Below are 17,214 nucleotides of genomic sequence, written 5' to 3'. Positions count from 1 at the left end.
CTGCCCCTGCGTTGTGTCCTGCCTCTCCTCTCTGCCCCTGCGTTGTCTTGCCTATCCTCTATGCCCCTGCGTTGTCTTGCCTCTCCTCTCTGCCCCTGCGTTGTCTTGCCTATCCTCTCTGCCCCTGCGTTGTCCTGCCTCTCCTCTCTGCCCCTGCGTTGTCTTGCCTATCCTCTCTGCCCCTGCGTTGTCCTGCCTCTCCTCTCTGCCCCTGCGTTGTCTTGCCTATCCTCTCTGCCCCTGCGTTGTCCTGCCTCTCCTCTCTGCCCCTGCGTTGTCTTGCCTCTCCTCTCTGCCCCTGCGTTGTCCTGCCTCTCCTCTCTGCCCCTGCGTTGTTTTGCCTATCCTCTCTGCCCCTGCGTTGTCCTGCCTCTCCTCTCTGCCCCTGCGTTGTCTTGCCTATCTTCTCTGCCCCTGCGTTGTCCTGCCTCTCCTCTCTGCCCCTGCGTTGTCTTGCCTATCCTCTCTGCCCCTGCGTTGTCCTGCCTCTCCTCTCTGCCCCTGCGCTGTCACTTGCCTCTCCTCTGTGCCCTTGCATTGTGACCTGCCTCTCCACTCTGCCCTTGCGCTGTCCTGCCTCTCCTCTCTGCCCCTGCATTGTCCTGCCTCTCCTCTCTGCCCCTGCGTTGTCCTGCCTCTCCTCTCTGCCCCTGCATTGTCCTGCCTCTCCTCTCTGCCCCTGCGTTGTCTTGCCTCTCCTCTCTGCCCCTGCGTTGTGTCCTGCCTCTCCTCTCTGCCCCTGCGTTGTCTTGCCTATCCTCTCTGCCCCTGCGTTGTCTTGCCTCTCCTCTCTGCCCCTGCGTTGTCTTGCCTATCCTCTCTGCCCCTGTGTTGTCTTGCCTCTCCTCTCTGCCCCTGCGTTGTCTTGCCTATCCTCTCTGCCCCTGCGTTGTCCTGCCTCTCCTCTCTGCCCCTGCGTTGTCTTGCCTATCCTCTCTGCCCCTGCGTTGTCCTGCCTCTCCTCTCTGCCCCTGCGTTGTCTTGCCTATCCCCTCTGCCCCTGCGTTGTCCTGCCTCTCCTCTCTGCCCCTGCGTTGTCTTGCCTATCCTCTCTGCCCCTGCGTTGTCCTGCCTCTCCTCTCTGCCCCTGCGTTGTTTTGCCTATCCTCTCTGCCCCTGCGTTGTCCTGCCTCTCCTCTCTGCCTCTGCGTTGTCTTGCCTCTCCTCTCTGCCCCTGCGTTGTCTTGCCTCTCCTCTCTGCCCCTGCGTTGTGTCCTGCCTCTCCTCTCTGCCCCTGCATTGTCCTGCCTCTCCTCTCTGCCCCTGCGTAGTGTCCTGCCTCTCCTCTCTGCCCCTGCGTTGTCTTGCCTATCCTCTCTGCCCCTGCGTTGTCCTGCCTCTCCTCTCTGCCCCTGCGTTGTCTTGCCTATCCTCTCTGCCTCTGCGTTGTCCTGCCTCTCCTCTCTGCCCCTGCGTTGTCTTGCCTATCCTCTCTGCCCCTGCGTTGTCTTGCCTCTCCTCTCTGCCCCTGCGTTGTGTCCTGCCTCTCCTCTCTGCCCCTGCGTTGTCCTGCCTCTCCTCTCTGCCCCTGCGTTGTCCTGCCTCTCCTCTCTGCCCCTGCGTTGTCTTGCCTATCCTCTCTGCCCCTGCGTTGTCCTGCCTCTCCTCTCTGCCCCTGCGTTGTTTTGCCTATCCTCTCTGCCCCTGCGTTGTCCTGCCTCTCGTCTCTGCCCCTGCGTTGTCTTGCCTATCCTCTCTGCCCCTGCGTTGTCTTGCCTCTCCTCTCTGCCCCTGCGTTGTGTCCTGCCTCTCCTCTCTGCCCCTGCATTGTCCTGCCTCTCCTCTCTGCCCCTGCGTTGTGTCCTGCCTCTCCTCTCTGCCCCTGCGTTGTCTTGCCTATCCTCTCTGCCCCTGCGTTGTCCTGCCTCTCCTCTCTGCCCCTGCGTTGTCTTGCCTATCCTCTCTGCCCCTGCGTTGTCCTGCCTCTCCTCTCTGCACCTGCGTTGTCCTGCCTCTCCTCTCTGCCCCTGCGTTGTCCTGCCTCTCCTCTCTGCCCCTGCGTTGTCTTGCCTCTCCTCTCTGCCCCTGCGTTGTGTCCTGCCTCTCCTCTCTGCCCCTGCGTTGTCCTGCCTCTCCTCTCTGCCCCTGCGTTGTCCTGCCTCTCCTCTCTGCCCCTGCGTTGTCCTGCCTCTCCTCTCTGCCCCTGCGTTGTCCTGCCTCTCCTCTCTGCACCTGCGTTGTCCTGCCTCTCCTCTCTGCCCCTGCGTTGTCTTGCCTCTCCTCTCTGCCCCTGCGTTGTGTCCTGCCTCTCCTCTCTGCCCCTGCGTTGTCCTGCCTCTCCTCTCTGCCCCTGCGTTGTCCTGCCTCTCCTCTCTGCCCCTGCGTTGTCCTGCCTCTCCTCTCTGCACCTGCGTTGTCCTGCCTCTCCTCTCTGCCCCTGCGTTGTGTCCTGCCTCTCCTCTCTGCCCCTGCGTTGTCCTGCCTCTCCTCTCTGCCCCTGCGTTGTGTCCTGCCTCTCCTCTCTGCCCCTGCGTTGTCCTGCCTCTCCTCTCTGCACCTGCGTTGTCCTGCCTCTCCTCTCTGCCCCTGCGTTGTCTTGCCTCTCCTCTCTGCCCCTGCGTTGTCTTGCCTCTCCTCTCTGCCTCTGCATTGTGTCCTGCCTCTCCTCTCTGCCCCTGCGTTGTCCTGCCTCTCCTCTCTGCCCCTGCGTTGTCCTGTCCACGTCTCTCCCACTCAAAGCCCCAGTGCTCCTGCAGCCCTCCCCACCCCCTCCTCCCCCCACAGGATGCAGAAACAGCCCCTCTCTTCTCTGGTACAACTCCCAGGAGAAAGAGGGCCCTGTGACCGACGCCTGGGCTTAAATAACCCACCGTATCTCCCAGCCGGACTCCAAAGATGAAATGCATGACTTAGCAGACCCCACACTGGGGTCTGCTGGTCCAGCTCCTTCCCTGCCTCCATTCCCTATCACTACCCCCCTCCCCTAGGGAAGGGGGGGCTGAACTAAGGGGCATCTTAAAGCATAGTGTGTCCAGGTGCAGCCCGCGCTGCTGAAGAGGCCTCGTTCCACCTCCTCAGCAGAGGCGCTGCTTTGCATGCTCTGCCCTCCTGGCTTCCAAGTGCCCGTGGGAGTAGTGAGCATGTTCACGCATGCGCAAGGACAGGGTACACAACCAGTTGGGGGAGCGCGAATATACAGGCAGAACCTGCATGTATCCGCACCCCTCTGACGTAGGGGGTGTACAAAACGACGGGGGTGGAAATTTAGTTAGAACACCGGCGGCAGTTTTCTTCCTTCCTTGCTGAACCCCCTCCCCCCACACCCCCACCACCATCAGAGGAGGGTGAGGTATGCGAGAGGAAAGCTCAGCTGACTTTAAGGCTCCTCTGAAGTTGCTCTGTCCAGCTTGCATGGTTTGCTGTGTGGTGTTTTTAGCTTCCAGTCCAGGCCTCTGCACACAGGGATTCCAGATTGCTTCATCTCTTTGTGGTGTCAGCAGAGAAACACTGTGGAGGGGTCAGGGGCTCCCACTCCTGCCCTCAGTGTCGTGTCACTCCCGCAGCCTCACAAGCAGCCATTGTGGAGTCAGCAGAGAAACACTGTGGAGGTGTCCGGGGCTCCCACTCCTGACCTCAGTGCCGTGTCACTCCCGCAGCCTCACAAGCAGCCATTGTGGAGTCAGCAGAGAAACACTGTGGAGGGGTCAGGGGCTCCCACTCCTGACCTCAGTGTCGTGTCACTCCCGCAGCCTCACAAGCAGCCATTGTGGAGTCAGCAGAGAAACACTGTGGAGGTGTCAGGGGCTCCCACTCCTGCCCTCAGTGTCGTGTCACTCCCGCAGCCTCACAAGCAGCCATTGTGGAGTCAGCAGAGAAACACTGTGGAGGGGTCAGGGGCTCCCACTCCTGCCCTCAGTGTCGTGTCACTCCCGCAGCCTCACAAGCAGCCATTGTGGAGTCAGCAGAGAAACACTGTGGAGGTGTCAGGGGCTCCCACTCCTGACCTCAGTGTCGTGTCACTCCCGCAGCCTCACAAGCAGCCATTGTGGAGTCAGCAGAGAAACACTGTGGAGGTGTCAGGGGCTCCCACTCCTGACCTCAGTGTCGTGTCACTCCCGCAGCCTCACAAGCAGCCATTGTGGAGTCAGCAGAGAAACACTGTGGAGGGGTCAGGGGCTCCCACTCCTGCCCTCAGTGTCGTGTCACTCCCGCAGCCTCACAAGCAGCCATTGTGGAGTCAGCAGAGAAACACTGTGGAGGTGTCAGGGGCTCCCACTCCTGACCTCAGTGTCGTGTCACTCCCGCAGCCTCACAAGCAGCCATTGTGGAGTCAGCAGAGAAACACTGTGGAGGGGTCAGGGGCTCCCACTCCTGCCCTCAGTGTCGTGTCACTCCCGCAGCCTCACAAGCAGCCATTGTGGAGTCAGCAGAGAAACACTGTGGAGGTGTCAGGGGCTCCCACTCCTGACCTCAGTGTCGTGTCACTCCCGCAGCCTCACAAGCAGCCATTGTGGAGTCAGCAGAGAAACACTGTGGAGGTGTCAGGGGCTCCCACTCCTGACCTCAGTGTCGTGTCACTCCCGCAGCCTCACAAGCAGCCATTGTGGAGTCAGCAGAGAAACACTGTGGAGGGGTCAGGGGCTCCCACTCCTGCCCTCAGTGTCGTGTCACTCCCGCAGCCTCACAAGCAGCCATTGTGGAGTCAGCAGAGAAACACTGTGGAGGTGTCAGGGGCTCCCACTCCTGACCTCAGTGTCGTGTCACTCCTGCAGCCTCACAAGCAGCCATTGTGGAGTCAGCAGAGAAACACTGTGGAGGTGTCAGGGGCTCCCACTCCTGCCCTCAGTGTCGTGTCACTCCCGCAGCCTCACAAGCAGCCATTGTGGAGTCAGCAGAGAAACACTGTGGAGGTGTCAGGGGCTCCCACTCCTGACCTCAGTGTCGTGTCACTCCTGCAGCCTCACAAGCAGCCATTGTGGAGTCAGCAGAGAAACACTGTGGAGGTGTCAGGGGCTCCCACTCCTGCCCTCAGTGTCGTGTCACTCCCGCAGCCTCACAAGCAGCCATTGTGGAGTCAGCAGAGAAACACTGTGGAGGTGTCAGGGGCTCCCACTCCTGACCTCAGTGTCGTGTCACTCCCGCAGCCTCACAAGCAGCCATTGTGGAGTCAGCAGAGAAACACTGTGGAGGTGTCAGGGGCTCCCACTCCTGACCTCAGTGTCGTGTCACTCCTGCAGCCTCACAAGCAGCCATTGTGGAGTCAGCAGAGAAACACTGTGGAGGTGTCAGGGGCTCCCACTCCTGACCTCAGTGTCGTGTCACTCCCGCAGCCTCACAAGCAGCCATTGTGGAGTCAGCAGAGAAACACTGTGGAGGTGTCAGGGGCTCCCACTCCTGACCTCAGTGTCGTGTCACTCCCGCAGCCTCACAAGCAGCCATTGTGGAGTCAGCAGAGAAACACTGTGGAGGGGTCAGGGGCTCCCACTCCTGCCCTCAGTGTCGTGTCACTCCCGCAGCCTCACAAGCAGCCATTGTGGAGTCAGCAGAGAAACACTGTGGAGGTGTCAGGGGCTCCCACTCCTGACCTCAGTGTCGTGTCACTCCCGCAGCCTCACAAGCAGCCATTGTGGAGTCAGCAGAGAAACACTGTGGAGGGGTCAGGGGCTCCCACTCCTGACCTCAGTGTCGTGTCACTCCCGCAGCCTCACAAGCAGCCATTGTGGAGTCAGCAGAGAAACACTGTGGAGGGGTCAGGGGCTCCCACTCCTGCCCCCAGTGTCGTGTCACTCCCGCAGCCTCACAAGCAGCCATTGTGGAGTCAGCAGAGAAACACTGTGGAGGTGTCAGGGGCTCCCACTCCTGCCCTCAGTGTCGTGTCACTCCCGCAGCCTCACAAGCAGCCATTGTGGAGTCAGCAGAGAAACACTGTGGAGGTGTCAGGGGCTCCCACTCCTGCCCTCAGTGTCGTGTCACTCCCGCAGCCTCACAAGCAGCCATTGTGGAGTCAGCAGAGAAACACTGTGGAGGTGTCAGGGGCTCCCACTCCTGACCTCAGTGTCGTGTCACTCCCGCAGCCTCACAAGCAGCCATTGTGGAGTCAGCAGAGAAACACTGTGGAGGTGTCAGGGGCTCCCACTCCTGCCCCCAGTGTCGTGTCACTCCTGCAGCCTCACAAGCAGCCATTGTGGAGTCAGCAGAGAAACACTGTGGAGGTGTCAGGGGCTCCCACTCCTGACCTCAGTGTCGTGTCACTCCCGCAGCCTCACAAGCAGCCATTGTGGAGTCAGCAGAGAAACACTGTGGAGGTGTCAGGGGCTCCCACTCCTGACCTCAGTGTCGTGTCACTCCCGCAGCCTCACAAGCAGCCATTGTGGAGTCAGCAGAGAAACACTGTGGAGGTGTCAGGGGCTCCCACTCCTGACCTCAGTGTCGTGTCACTCCCGCAGCCTCACAAGCAGCCATTGTGGAGTCAGCAGAGAAACACTGTGGAGGTGTCAGGGGCTCCCACTCCTGACCTCAGTGTCGTGTCACTCCCGCAGCCTCACAAGCAGCCATTGTGGAGTCAGCAGAGAAACACTGTGGAGGGGTCAGGGGCTCCCACTCCTGCCCTCAGTGTCGTGTCACTCCCGCAGCCTCACAAGCAGCCATTGTGGAGTCAGCAGAGAAACACTGTGGAGGTGTCAGGGGCTCCCACTCCTGACCTCAGTGTCGTGTCACTCCCGCAGCCTCACAAGCAGCCATTGTGGAGTCAGCAGAGAAACACTGTGGAGGGGTCAGGGGCTCCCACTCCTGACCTCAGTGTCGTGTCACTCCCGCAGCCTCACAAGCAGCCATTGTGGAGTCAGCAGAGAAACACTGTGGAGGTGTCAGGGGCTCCCACTCCTGCCCTCAGTGTCGTGTCACTCCCGCAGCCCTCACAAGCAGCCATTGTGGAGTCAGCAGAGAAACACTGTGGAGGTGTCAGGGGCTCCCACTCCCGCCCTCAGTGTCGTGTCACTCCCGCAGCCTCACAAGCAGCCATTGTGGAGTCAGCAGAGAAACACTGTGGAGGGGTCAGGGGCTCCCACTCCTGCCCTCAGTGCCGTGTCACTCCCGCAGCCTCACAAGCAGCCATTGTGGAGTCAGCAGAGAAACACTGTGGAGGGGTCAGGGGCTCCCACTCCTGACCTCAGTGTCGTGTCACTCCTGCAGCCTCACAAGCAGCCATTGTGGAGTCAGCAGAGAAACACTGTGGAGGGGTCAGGGGCTCCCACTCCTGCCCTCAGTGTCGTGTCACTCCCGCAGCCTCACAAGCAGCCATTGTGGAGTCAGGCAGAGAAACACTGTGGAGGGGTCAGGGGCTCCCACTCCTGTCCTCAGTGTCGTGTCACTCCCGCAGCCCTCACAAGCAGCCAGAGACCTTCTAAAGCATTGGCAGAGTGGGCAGTGGTGGAGGGGCCTCAGAGAGGGTGAACTGTCTCTGTGGACTCGTCTTCTGCTGCTCCTGCATGATCAAGGCATGCTGGGAGGAAATACATCAAAACTTTCACTGTCCTCATAATAGAGAAATGTCGCAAATTAATAAAATATCCAGCGCACAACACAATTTAGCAACATTACTAAAGATCTTCAGCTTTACTTATCCCAGGATGAAAGTTCATGCAATAAACAAAGAGAGACTCGGGGCGCTCTGTGAACAGGACAAGAGCATCGAATGCTGGATCTGATGAAAGTGAAAGAAAGAAAGGATCAAACATATCTCGCTTTAAGTTTTTTGCACACATAACAATTCATCAGTTTAAATTCAGGTTCATTTTCTAAAGTACAAATCAGTCTATTGTGCCCTGTTACAGTTTAAGCATAAATGAAGTCTGTGGCAGGCATGTTTTGATTAATTTAAATTTCAGAATGAGAAGAAAAGCAATCCCCGGGTTCAACTTAAATCACACAATGAATGTATTGTATTTGTCTTAATTGCCTTGAATGAAGTTTGCAATTTCCAGCTCCGTGTAGGTAAAAGCCAAGCTGTGAGCCTCCCATGAACTATGCTGCTCAGATGCCCTGCACTAAAGCCAGCCTTGACTATCTAGTGACATTTAAACTGCAGCAGTCATTGGGCATAAATGGGCTTTAGCGCTGACTGCTTGAGCAGCCAATGCAGTCTAGGTGTTGCAACCAGACAGAAACAAGGAAAACCTATTCTAGAACTTCTTTGGTGACCTTTCATCATTAAGAAACTACATACACAATAAGCGCACAACTAAACGAAAGATGATAAACCACACACGTTAAAGAAATGAATGGAAAATGCTTTTTTATGTTACCGTTCTCAAACGTCACTTGGTTAATGCAATCACTGCGGAGATTTTGTGTGTAACGGAGAGAAACAGAATGGAGCCTTGGTTGGCCCAGTGGGGTACAGTGACTTTTGTATTATAGAGCTACAAGGTGGCAGCCTGCAACTGAAAGCACAATGAAGATGCACCTTGTTTGTTTGACACATTGTGACATGTGGCACTGGATCTATTCGGCTGCGGGCGGCTCTGAGGAGCCTTTAAATACACAAACATCAAAGTGCTGTATCCAACCTCTCATGGATCCCGCCACCTCTTGCTGTTTTCCTGCTCCCTGAAACTGGTGATGTAGGTGCCTAATCAGTGAGCTGCCATCAGACATACACTCCCCCCACTCACTCCTGTGCCCCTTGACCCTGGAGCCAGGGGGTGCATTACACTCTTGCAGGGCAGCTAAGGTCATCCGCGGTGCTGAATTTGTGCCGGTGGGCGCCACTGCCACTTATTCTTTGGGACCGGAACTCTTTTCACACTAGCAGCAATCCTGGACATAATGTTTCTTGTTTTATATATTTCATTTTTTTAAACGTCTTTTCTGACACCCCAAGCATCATATTGTATGTGTTATGTCATTGTGTGACCTCAGCGTCATTATGACGAGTCATTCCCTCCTCCTTTGCCTGTGAGCGCCCTGTCTAGACCGGGTCTCTGCAATTGCACCACAGCCCACCCGTGAAGCCTGACTGCAATTACTATTGATTCACAACCTCTGTTCCTTTTACTATTGATTCGCATACCTCTGTTCCTTTTACGCCTGACAGCAAGCAGTCATCAGGAAACATTGACCGGTAGAACAACCACACCATTGTCCTGTTCATTTCTACACGTGCAATGCAGTAGTGACTTATAGCACTGCTTTGTCATTTCATTCATCACTCCTCGGGTCCTGCTCCTGCCACACCTACTTCACTGTCTACAGCCCGCAATCATTTCATTCCCAAATGTGCAGTCCATCCGGGAGGTTCCCGACCCCATGCAAGAGTGAGGGGTCAGGAGGTCATTGGCGACACCACGCATAATTTTTTGATAGCTCAGGTACAAATACTTTCTCATTGGTCAGCAGCTGACCCCTGGTGCTCTGTAGCCCCTCTATAAAAGGAGGCAGTGTGCAGGGATTGAAGGACACTGGGCCAGCATCAGCCTGTTAAGCAGATGCCTTCAATGATATTTGATGACCTTAAAGTTAAACCACCCACTTAAGCAGCAAGTCACCTTTGGCACAATTCTTTCTCTATTTACTATCAGGAAAGTGGATTTGTTGTGCTTGATCTCGTTAAAATGGAAAAGGTTGAAAGAGCGGTGCTGCCTGGCTTTGAGAAATAAAAGAGTCTGCTGTGATTTAATTCAGTTCTCTGTTCATATTAGTTGTATTTTTCCAAATTTCTATTCTTTGTAAATCTAAACATTTAAGTGGAATAAATGGCTGGCTCACCCCTTTTCATTGCTGCATAGCACAACTCAAAAAATGAAAATGCAGACATACACACCCAGAAAATATGGGAATGAAAATCATAAAGAAAATAAAAACCAGCAGCTATGTTGACCTGGACTGTGTAGAGAAACTACCCTCACGGATGCTGTGTGGATTATAGGGTGCAGACTAGTCAGAGTCTTATCTGTTCCAGGGTGGTAGTGTAGTAGCACATATAAAGCGCTTAATAACCTTGACAAGGTGCCAAAGCACATTTTCAAAGGATGTAGCACATTTTCCCTGTGGTTGTGCTATGGATTGAACTTCCTCAAGTATATATGTGTAGTGTATTGATGGACATGAGGACACAGTTATCTTTGTATCTAGTTTGTCATTCAGGGGTGTGGAATTTATCAAAATATCTACTTGTCCATGGGGCAGGTTGCTTCTTACATCTACTTGTCCTGTAACAAAATCCACTTGTCCCTTTGGAGCCATGTAGTGCTGCCACAAATTATGGCAGCAATCTCATTATATAAGGGCTCTTATATAGCCTCTCTGATTATGCCAGGGCATATCCCATAGTAGTGTTTGAATACTAGTAACCATTTTATGCTGCCACGTTTCCGCAGCTCCCCATACTGGGACTGAAGATGGTGGTAAGCAGTAGTTCCAGGCTTGGAATGCCCTATTGAGTCTCTGCAAACCTACTAACTTGCATGTTTTAGGGTTTTCAACAAATCTTCTCTAATCTTTCCCATACTGAGAAATGTTGGAAATTTACTCTTGAGAGTGGCATACGTAAACCTTCTTTCAGAGTTGGGGAAAAAAGTAGTTGGAGGGAAAATGAACTTTCAAACATCCAGGTTTTCACATGAGCAAATCTGCACATGCATATTTGCTCATGCTAAAATGCAGTTCACAAATATTTTGTAGAAGTACAATTTTTGGCCCTACTAATGTAAATTCTTCTGAATTCACGAAAGCCATATACCAAAGGTGCACTTTTTAGACTTTCTTTAATAAGTGGGCCCCTAATTTGGTCTGGCGTTAACCATGACCGTTTGTATTTATTAAAATTCTCTCTCTCTCTGAATCGGCTGGCTTCACTGTGAGTGACAGCATTCTGCTCTTTCACAAGGAGTATATCGGTACACAAAGTAGTTTTGTTCAGTACCAGTAACTAATGTGGCATTGTGTGCTCTTTGAGACCAAAAACAATGTTTGCGTTTGCCAATGTTTGCTATTATGCTGAGGGCCCGGCAGCTCTCACATCAATAAGGTTTTACAAAAGCCATGCCAAAACAAGTCACGCATTGCCAAAACTAAAAAGCTGACCACCAATGTCAGACCTACTGGCTTTGGCAAGGCTTGTTTATTTTTGTTTCCCATAATCTTATTGAAACTGGTTACAAGAATTTTCCAATATGAATATTTTTGGGAAATACTAGCATGCATCAACACATTTTACTAAATGACGCTGCAAAGAAATGGTACCTGACATTTTACAGTGGTTTAGGAAAATGTTATTTTCCTACTTTCATTTTTTAGGAATATTTTATATTGAATGCAAAGAAACATTAATGTTGCTTTCAAGCTGCGGCAAATATTTGCATCTAATCAGAGAGCATTCTGTGAGCATCATGCATAGCCTCATGTTGCTAAACTTTGAAACCATGTGTTCACATTTTCATAATAATAATAATATTAATAATAATCCACATTTGTAAAGCGCGAACTATAACCTGTAAGGGTCTCCAGGCGCTGGGGGCCGTCGAGAAGATTAAGCAAGCTATTGCCCAGAGTCACATGGTGCTGAGCTAATCTGCCGCCAGCCCCAGGGATCGAACTGTGATCCCCAGATTCCAGAGTCAGTCGCCCTGGCCGTGGCGCCACACCTCTCCCTACTGGAACCACTGTCAGTAGTGCAGTCATAATGTACATTTACTTAGAGAGCTCTCCCTAATAATAAAGGCTTTCAATTAATGAACCATCAATACAAGTTTGAACAGCGTTAACACATGCACACAAATATTAACTAAACTACAGGCAGTACCCTTCCCTGTTCCTTAATGTGGTACTGAAAACTGGCAGCCAAAGGGTTTGTGCTGCAGGGGGTTGGGCCTACATGTCCCAAGGACAAAATACACATTAAAACTTGTTGCCCTTGGCCCCAAACAATATGTCCTGGGCGTCGGGCTGTAGGAATTCCACGTCCCTGGTCATTGTAACTTGGATTTGATGCGAAATGGGTGAGAAATTAGTCAGTTCAGTAAGCTTTATTCGGTCTGTGTGTAGCAACCATAAAGGCAAATATACATACACAGATAATAAAATCCAATTACAATTTCATGAAAAAGCAGCAAGAAATACAATCACAGTTCATAAGTACATTAAAACACCATACTTTTTCAAGCATGAATTGATTTTAAAATAAATGTCGCAACATAAAAACAAATATCGGGCTCTCTTAGTGTAAACAGTAGGCTCATAGCAGAATTGCTGCTTATAACATTATATTTCTAAAACAAGGGTTTTAAATAGGCCCAGGGGCCAGAACCCCTGCATCTTTCTCCCCAACCCAGTACTGTTACTCCAGCTTACAGCTCAAACAGTTAACCCGCACTCTGGGAGCAACTTATATCCATTCCATTTTGCCTGAAATGTTTCCTCAAAGCTGCCCTTATTGCAGGTTTAAATTTTCTTCCTACATTATTGCGCCCACCTCATCTAATCTATATTTTAGGTTGCCCTTGTAACAACATCTATGTGGGCAGCACTATCAGGCCACTGAAAATGAGGATCCAAGAACACACATGTGCGATACGGAATGGTGATCTTAAATGTCCTCTCACTTTCCACATGCAGGAAAATCATACAACCTGCAATGACATCTGGTTCATGGGAATTTACCACACTCTGGCTAACCCTAGAGGGTGGGACAGGGAACTGTCCCTAAGACAAAAGGAGGCAGGCTGGATATGTAAATTACGTAGTGTGTAATATGGTCACAATAGTGATGATGAGCTACTTTATTATCTGTAAAGACATGACCATTACTTTATTCCCCTGGGTCATCTCTTCTGTACTGTATGAAGTAAAGAAATGTTGCACATACTCATACATGTAAGAAAAATGTATATCCATGAAATCGCTTGTATGTTGAAACATGTTTTTGATGTGCCTTTATAAATAAAACATGTAACATGGATTTCTTAACACCACAGTCCACACTGACCTGACAGGGATGTAAGCATTTTATTGTCTGAGGGCAATTTTTGACACATTGTACTGTTATTGTAGATATGATTTAGATTGTTTCATACACTGTTTTAACTCTTTCTCATTGGTGTTATCTTTCTCTTTATTTCATGCTCTTCCCTGTTTGCTCCCCCGCTGTCAGGGACGCAACACTGTGGACTGCACCTGCAAAGGTTGTATTCCTTCTTTCTTCTCTTAATGGAGGTATTGCTCCCCTATCACCTGACTCATGTCCCTCACGGGCATCATGCCCCTGTCCTGTACAGTCTCAGGTCTGTTTCTTGATTTTACATTTGTGCCACATTTACGCAACTGTAAGATTCATAAATATTGCCCTTGGTTATTTGATTGATATCCTGAGGTTTATCGCATGACCATTTGTGTGTTTTTTCACACGGATGTCTGAGGGGATTGTCTGTCATCAAGACACGGTGGATACCATTCAATCATGGCGGTCATAAGTTATATGCCGTGGTTTCAGCAGGTTACTCCTGGGATTTTGCCACAGGGTACCACACAACATATTCATAAGCCTCGTAATATGGAGGTGTTTTGATTTTATTAATTTTACTACAAATCAAGCTTGATGTGCATATCGGGTCTAAAAGTATACTGTTAGGTGAATTTAGTTTACATATATATTTCTTATTTTTTGTTTAAATATATTTGTAAGCAACAAATGCTATTGTCTGTAAATACGTGTTCTGTATTGGAACGCGCTCCGGAAGTATAGGACATTCACCATTTAAACATAGCGGCCCCTGTTCTGCTGTGTAGGACGGCACATAGCTCGTCTCAGAACGGAATACACCATCTCACAGCTGCTTCACCTTTTGTAGTTAACACAGGCTACAAGTATGACTGTGCCCTTTGCATTCAGTCTTTCCTGAGTTTGGAAGGAGACAACATCACGTTCCTGCTCCCACATGTATTATGGTAGGTCTTTGTTGCACCAGTTTTTATGTTTTGGCACTGGGTGTTTATTTCTTTTTGTTGTTTCGTGTTGATAATTTTCAACACGGCAGGGGTGACCCTGATGCCGTTTCCTCGTGCTTGGGGTGTCTTCTTTAGACACTTTCACTCTTCCCCATTACCACTAATAGTTTTGAGGGTTGTGAGTTGCTAATGTGGGGCTATGAAATTATATAGCAGCATTAGTTTAATTCACATAAGCTGCTACTAGACATATGTGGAAACTGTATACCCTGTTGTGATTTACATAGGGTAATGAAATGGGCATTATATAATATACTGTTGCTTCTTGGCCATAGGTGTGGAACCGTTAATTCATCCACTTTGGCCTACTTTGGCTCATGTGTAATTAAGCTCCATTCCTTTTGACTGTTTATCTCCACCTCAACCCGCTAATAGTGCGACTTTGATCTCAGATAGATGGATTCCATTTTCCTCTCTAAAATCCTGAAGTTTACCTATTCTCTTCGTCCTCCTTTCTCTTTCCTCATTTCAGAATAAATTGCATTAAGGTGCTTGGGGGACACAGTAACTCTCCTATAGACTCTGTATGTAAACTAGAGTCTGGTATAGGGAGCACTATAATGTCTCATACCATGTATTAAAGATAGGAAATTGGATTTTATTGTTTGTATGTCTCCCACCTGAAGTGCTGTCCTGGTGGGCTATTGTTAGATGTCATATTATTCCTTTTGTAGGTCTCATGTGGAATAAGCCTTTATGTTACACCTGTTTTTCAAAAGTATGTAATATTCAAACCAGTCTTGTCATAATGTATTTGTCTTTTGAATGTATTGCATAGGTTGTGTTGTTTAAATGTTTTTATTCTACTGATATATGTGTATATATTTGTTATTCTACAGCCCTGAAGAAGTCCAATTTCTTTGGACGAAACACGTTGGATGATCGACTTGAACACTTTATTTTGGTATGTCTAATTAAATTACTACTAAATAAAAAGGATAAAGTAAAGAACAACCTTGGACATAGATCTCATAATTGTGTGATATTGTTCATAAGGTGGTGCACCATTCCCTCTGTTTTGTTCAACATTGTAAAGTCCTGTTGTGTGGACTGCACCGTTGGGGTGCTTGTAGTGTGTGCACATTTTTGGGTTATTTCCTCACACATACACATCTGGTGATAGCAGGTTAGGTGCTAGCCTCCATAGGGTTTCACTGTCAACAACTCTATATAATTTGCCAGTCACTTCAGTTGCTGTCTTGACCATTTTGTGGTGATCTGTCAAGCGGGAGCCAAGAATTAGAGGGGGTTACAAAATGCTTTTCCTACATGTTAATTTCCATAGAAAACTTTAGACATTCCTGCAGCCCGAACTGCTAAATACCAAATTTGGCAGAAAGGTAGCTCTTGGTCCAAAAAATGCCCTTTTGTTAAATGGTGTAAATCCGTTCAGTGGTTGCTCTGAAATGTAAAGATTTTGAAGTGGAAGAGGTGTGGCGCCGCGGCCAGGGCGACTGACGCTGGAATCTGGGGACCACGGTTCGATCCCCGGCTCCGGCGGCAGGTTAGCCCAGCACCATGTGACTCTGGGCAATAGCTCGCTTAATCTTCCCGACGGCCCCCAGCGCCTAGAGACTCTTACGGGTGATTGTGCGCTTTACAAATGTGGACTTTACTTTTACTTTAAGATATACAACTGAGGCCGCGGAGAATCTGCGACCCTGCTCGATCTCATTCCTGAGATATGATTGGCTGCCAACACTTCATACCAGGAAGTGTTGGCAGCCATTTTGTGACTCGGTTGAACCGAGTCACAAGAAAAACTTTAAATAAATAATGAAAAGGGGACAGGATAAGACTCTCTAGGTCTTAAATAAAAAAAATTAAACGCGAGACATGCTGGATCCGTGACTCCCGTTGACATTTATGAAAAAACGAAGCTCGGGCTCCTGCGCTTCGTTTGAAATCAGGCCCCTGGTGAGCCAGGTCCAGAGGCTTGTATAAATATAGGAGGGGGCACACGGGGGACCCCCCTCCTCAGGACCACCACCTCCCCGGGACAGTGACATCATTATTAGCGGGGGAGCCTCTCAGCTGCCCTGGGGAGTGCCAATCAATCGATCAATCAATCAGAGTACTTGTAGAGCGCCCTACTTACCCGTGAGGGTCTCAAGGCGCTGAGGGGAGGGGGTGCTGCTACTGCTCGAAGAGCCAGGTCTTGAGGAGTCTTCTGCAGTCCAGTGGGTCTTGGGTGTGCCGTATGTGGGTAGGGAGGGTATTCCAGGTTTTGGAGGCGAGGTAGGAGAAGGATCTGCCGCCGGAGGTTGTTCGTTGGATGCAGGGGACAGTGGCGAGGGCGAGGCTGGCGGAGCGGAGCTGGCGCGTGGGGGTGTAGAAGCTGAGTCTGCTGTTAAGGTAGGCTGGTCCGGCGTTGTGGAGTGTTTTGTGTGCGTGGGTGAGGTGCTTGAAAGTGATCCTCTTGTCGACGGGGAGCCAGTGTAGGTCTCTCAGGTGGGGGGTGATGTGGCTGCGGTGGAGGACGTTGACGATTAGTCGGGCGGAGGCGTTTTGGATGCGTTGTAGTCGTCGTAGGTGTTTGGCTGGGACTCCTGCGTAGAGTGCGTTGCCGTAGTCCAATCTGCTGCTGACGAGGGCCCGTGTCACCGTTCTTCTTGTTTCGGTCGGGATCCACTTGTAGATCCTGCGGAGCATGCGGAGGGTGTTCTAGCAGGAGGAGGAGACGGCGTTGACCTGCTTGGCCATGGAGAGGGAGGAGTCGAGGATGAATCCTAGGTTGCGTGCATGGTCGGTAGGTGTCGGTGCTGCTCCCAGTGTGGTCGGCCACCAGGAGTCGTCCCAGGCTGAGGGGGTGGATCTGAGGATGAGTACCTCTTTCTTGTCCGAGTTTAGCTTCAGACGGCTGTTCCTCATCCAGTCGGCTACGGCCTTCATTCCCTCGTGGTGGTTGGTTTTGGCAGTGTATGGGTCCTTGGTGAGGGAGAGGATGAGCTGAGTGTCGTCGGTATAGGAGATGATGTTGAGGTAGTGGTGGCGGGCCACTTGTGCGAGGGGGGCCATGTAGATGTTGAACAGCGTCGGGCTGAGGGATGAGCCCTGGGGGACGCCGCAGATGATATCGGTGGCTTTGGATCGGAAGGGTGGGAGGCGGACTCTCTGGGTTCTGCCAGAGAGGAAGGACGTGGTCCAGTCAAGGGCCATCTCTTGGGTACTGGCTTCTAGGAGGCGTGTCTTTAGAGTGCAATGGCAGACCGTGTCGAAGGCGGCTGACAGGTCCAGGAGGATGAGGGCTGATGTTTCGCCGTTGTCTAGTTG

The 17,214-nt window shown here is 51.0% G+C and overlaps 1 protein-coding gene across 1 annotated transcript in view; it reads left to right on the top strand.

Annotated features, from left to right (window-relative positions):
- LOC144772320 (uncharacterized) overlaps positions 1–17,214 on the top strand; it is a 201,595-nt gene that overhangs the window by 29,587 nt on the left and 154,794 nt on the right. The window contains exon 2 of the mRNA XM_078656557.1: positions 14,781–14,845. The gene's annotated coding sequence lies outside the window, so the exon portion shown is untranslated. The remainder of the gene's footprint in view (positions 1–14,780; positions 14,846–17,214) is intronic.

This window comes from Lissotriton helveticus, chromosome 8 (assembly GCF_964261635.1).
Source record: "Lissotriton helveticus chromosome 8, aLisHel1.1, whole genome shotgun sequence".
In the NCBI taxonomy this organism is placed as follows: domain Eukaryota; kingdom Metazoa; phylum Chordata; class Amphibia; order Caudata; family Salamandridae; genus Lissotriton; species Lissotriton helveticus.
The sequence above is the reverse complement of the archived record's forward strand: the minus strand, read 5'-3'. Positions and strand labels throughout refer to the sequence as shown.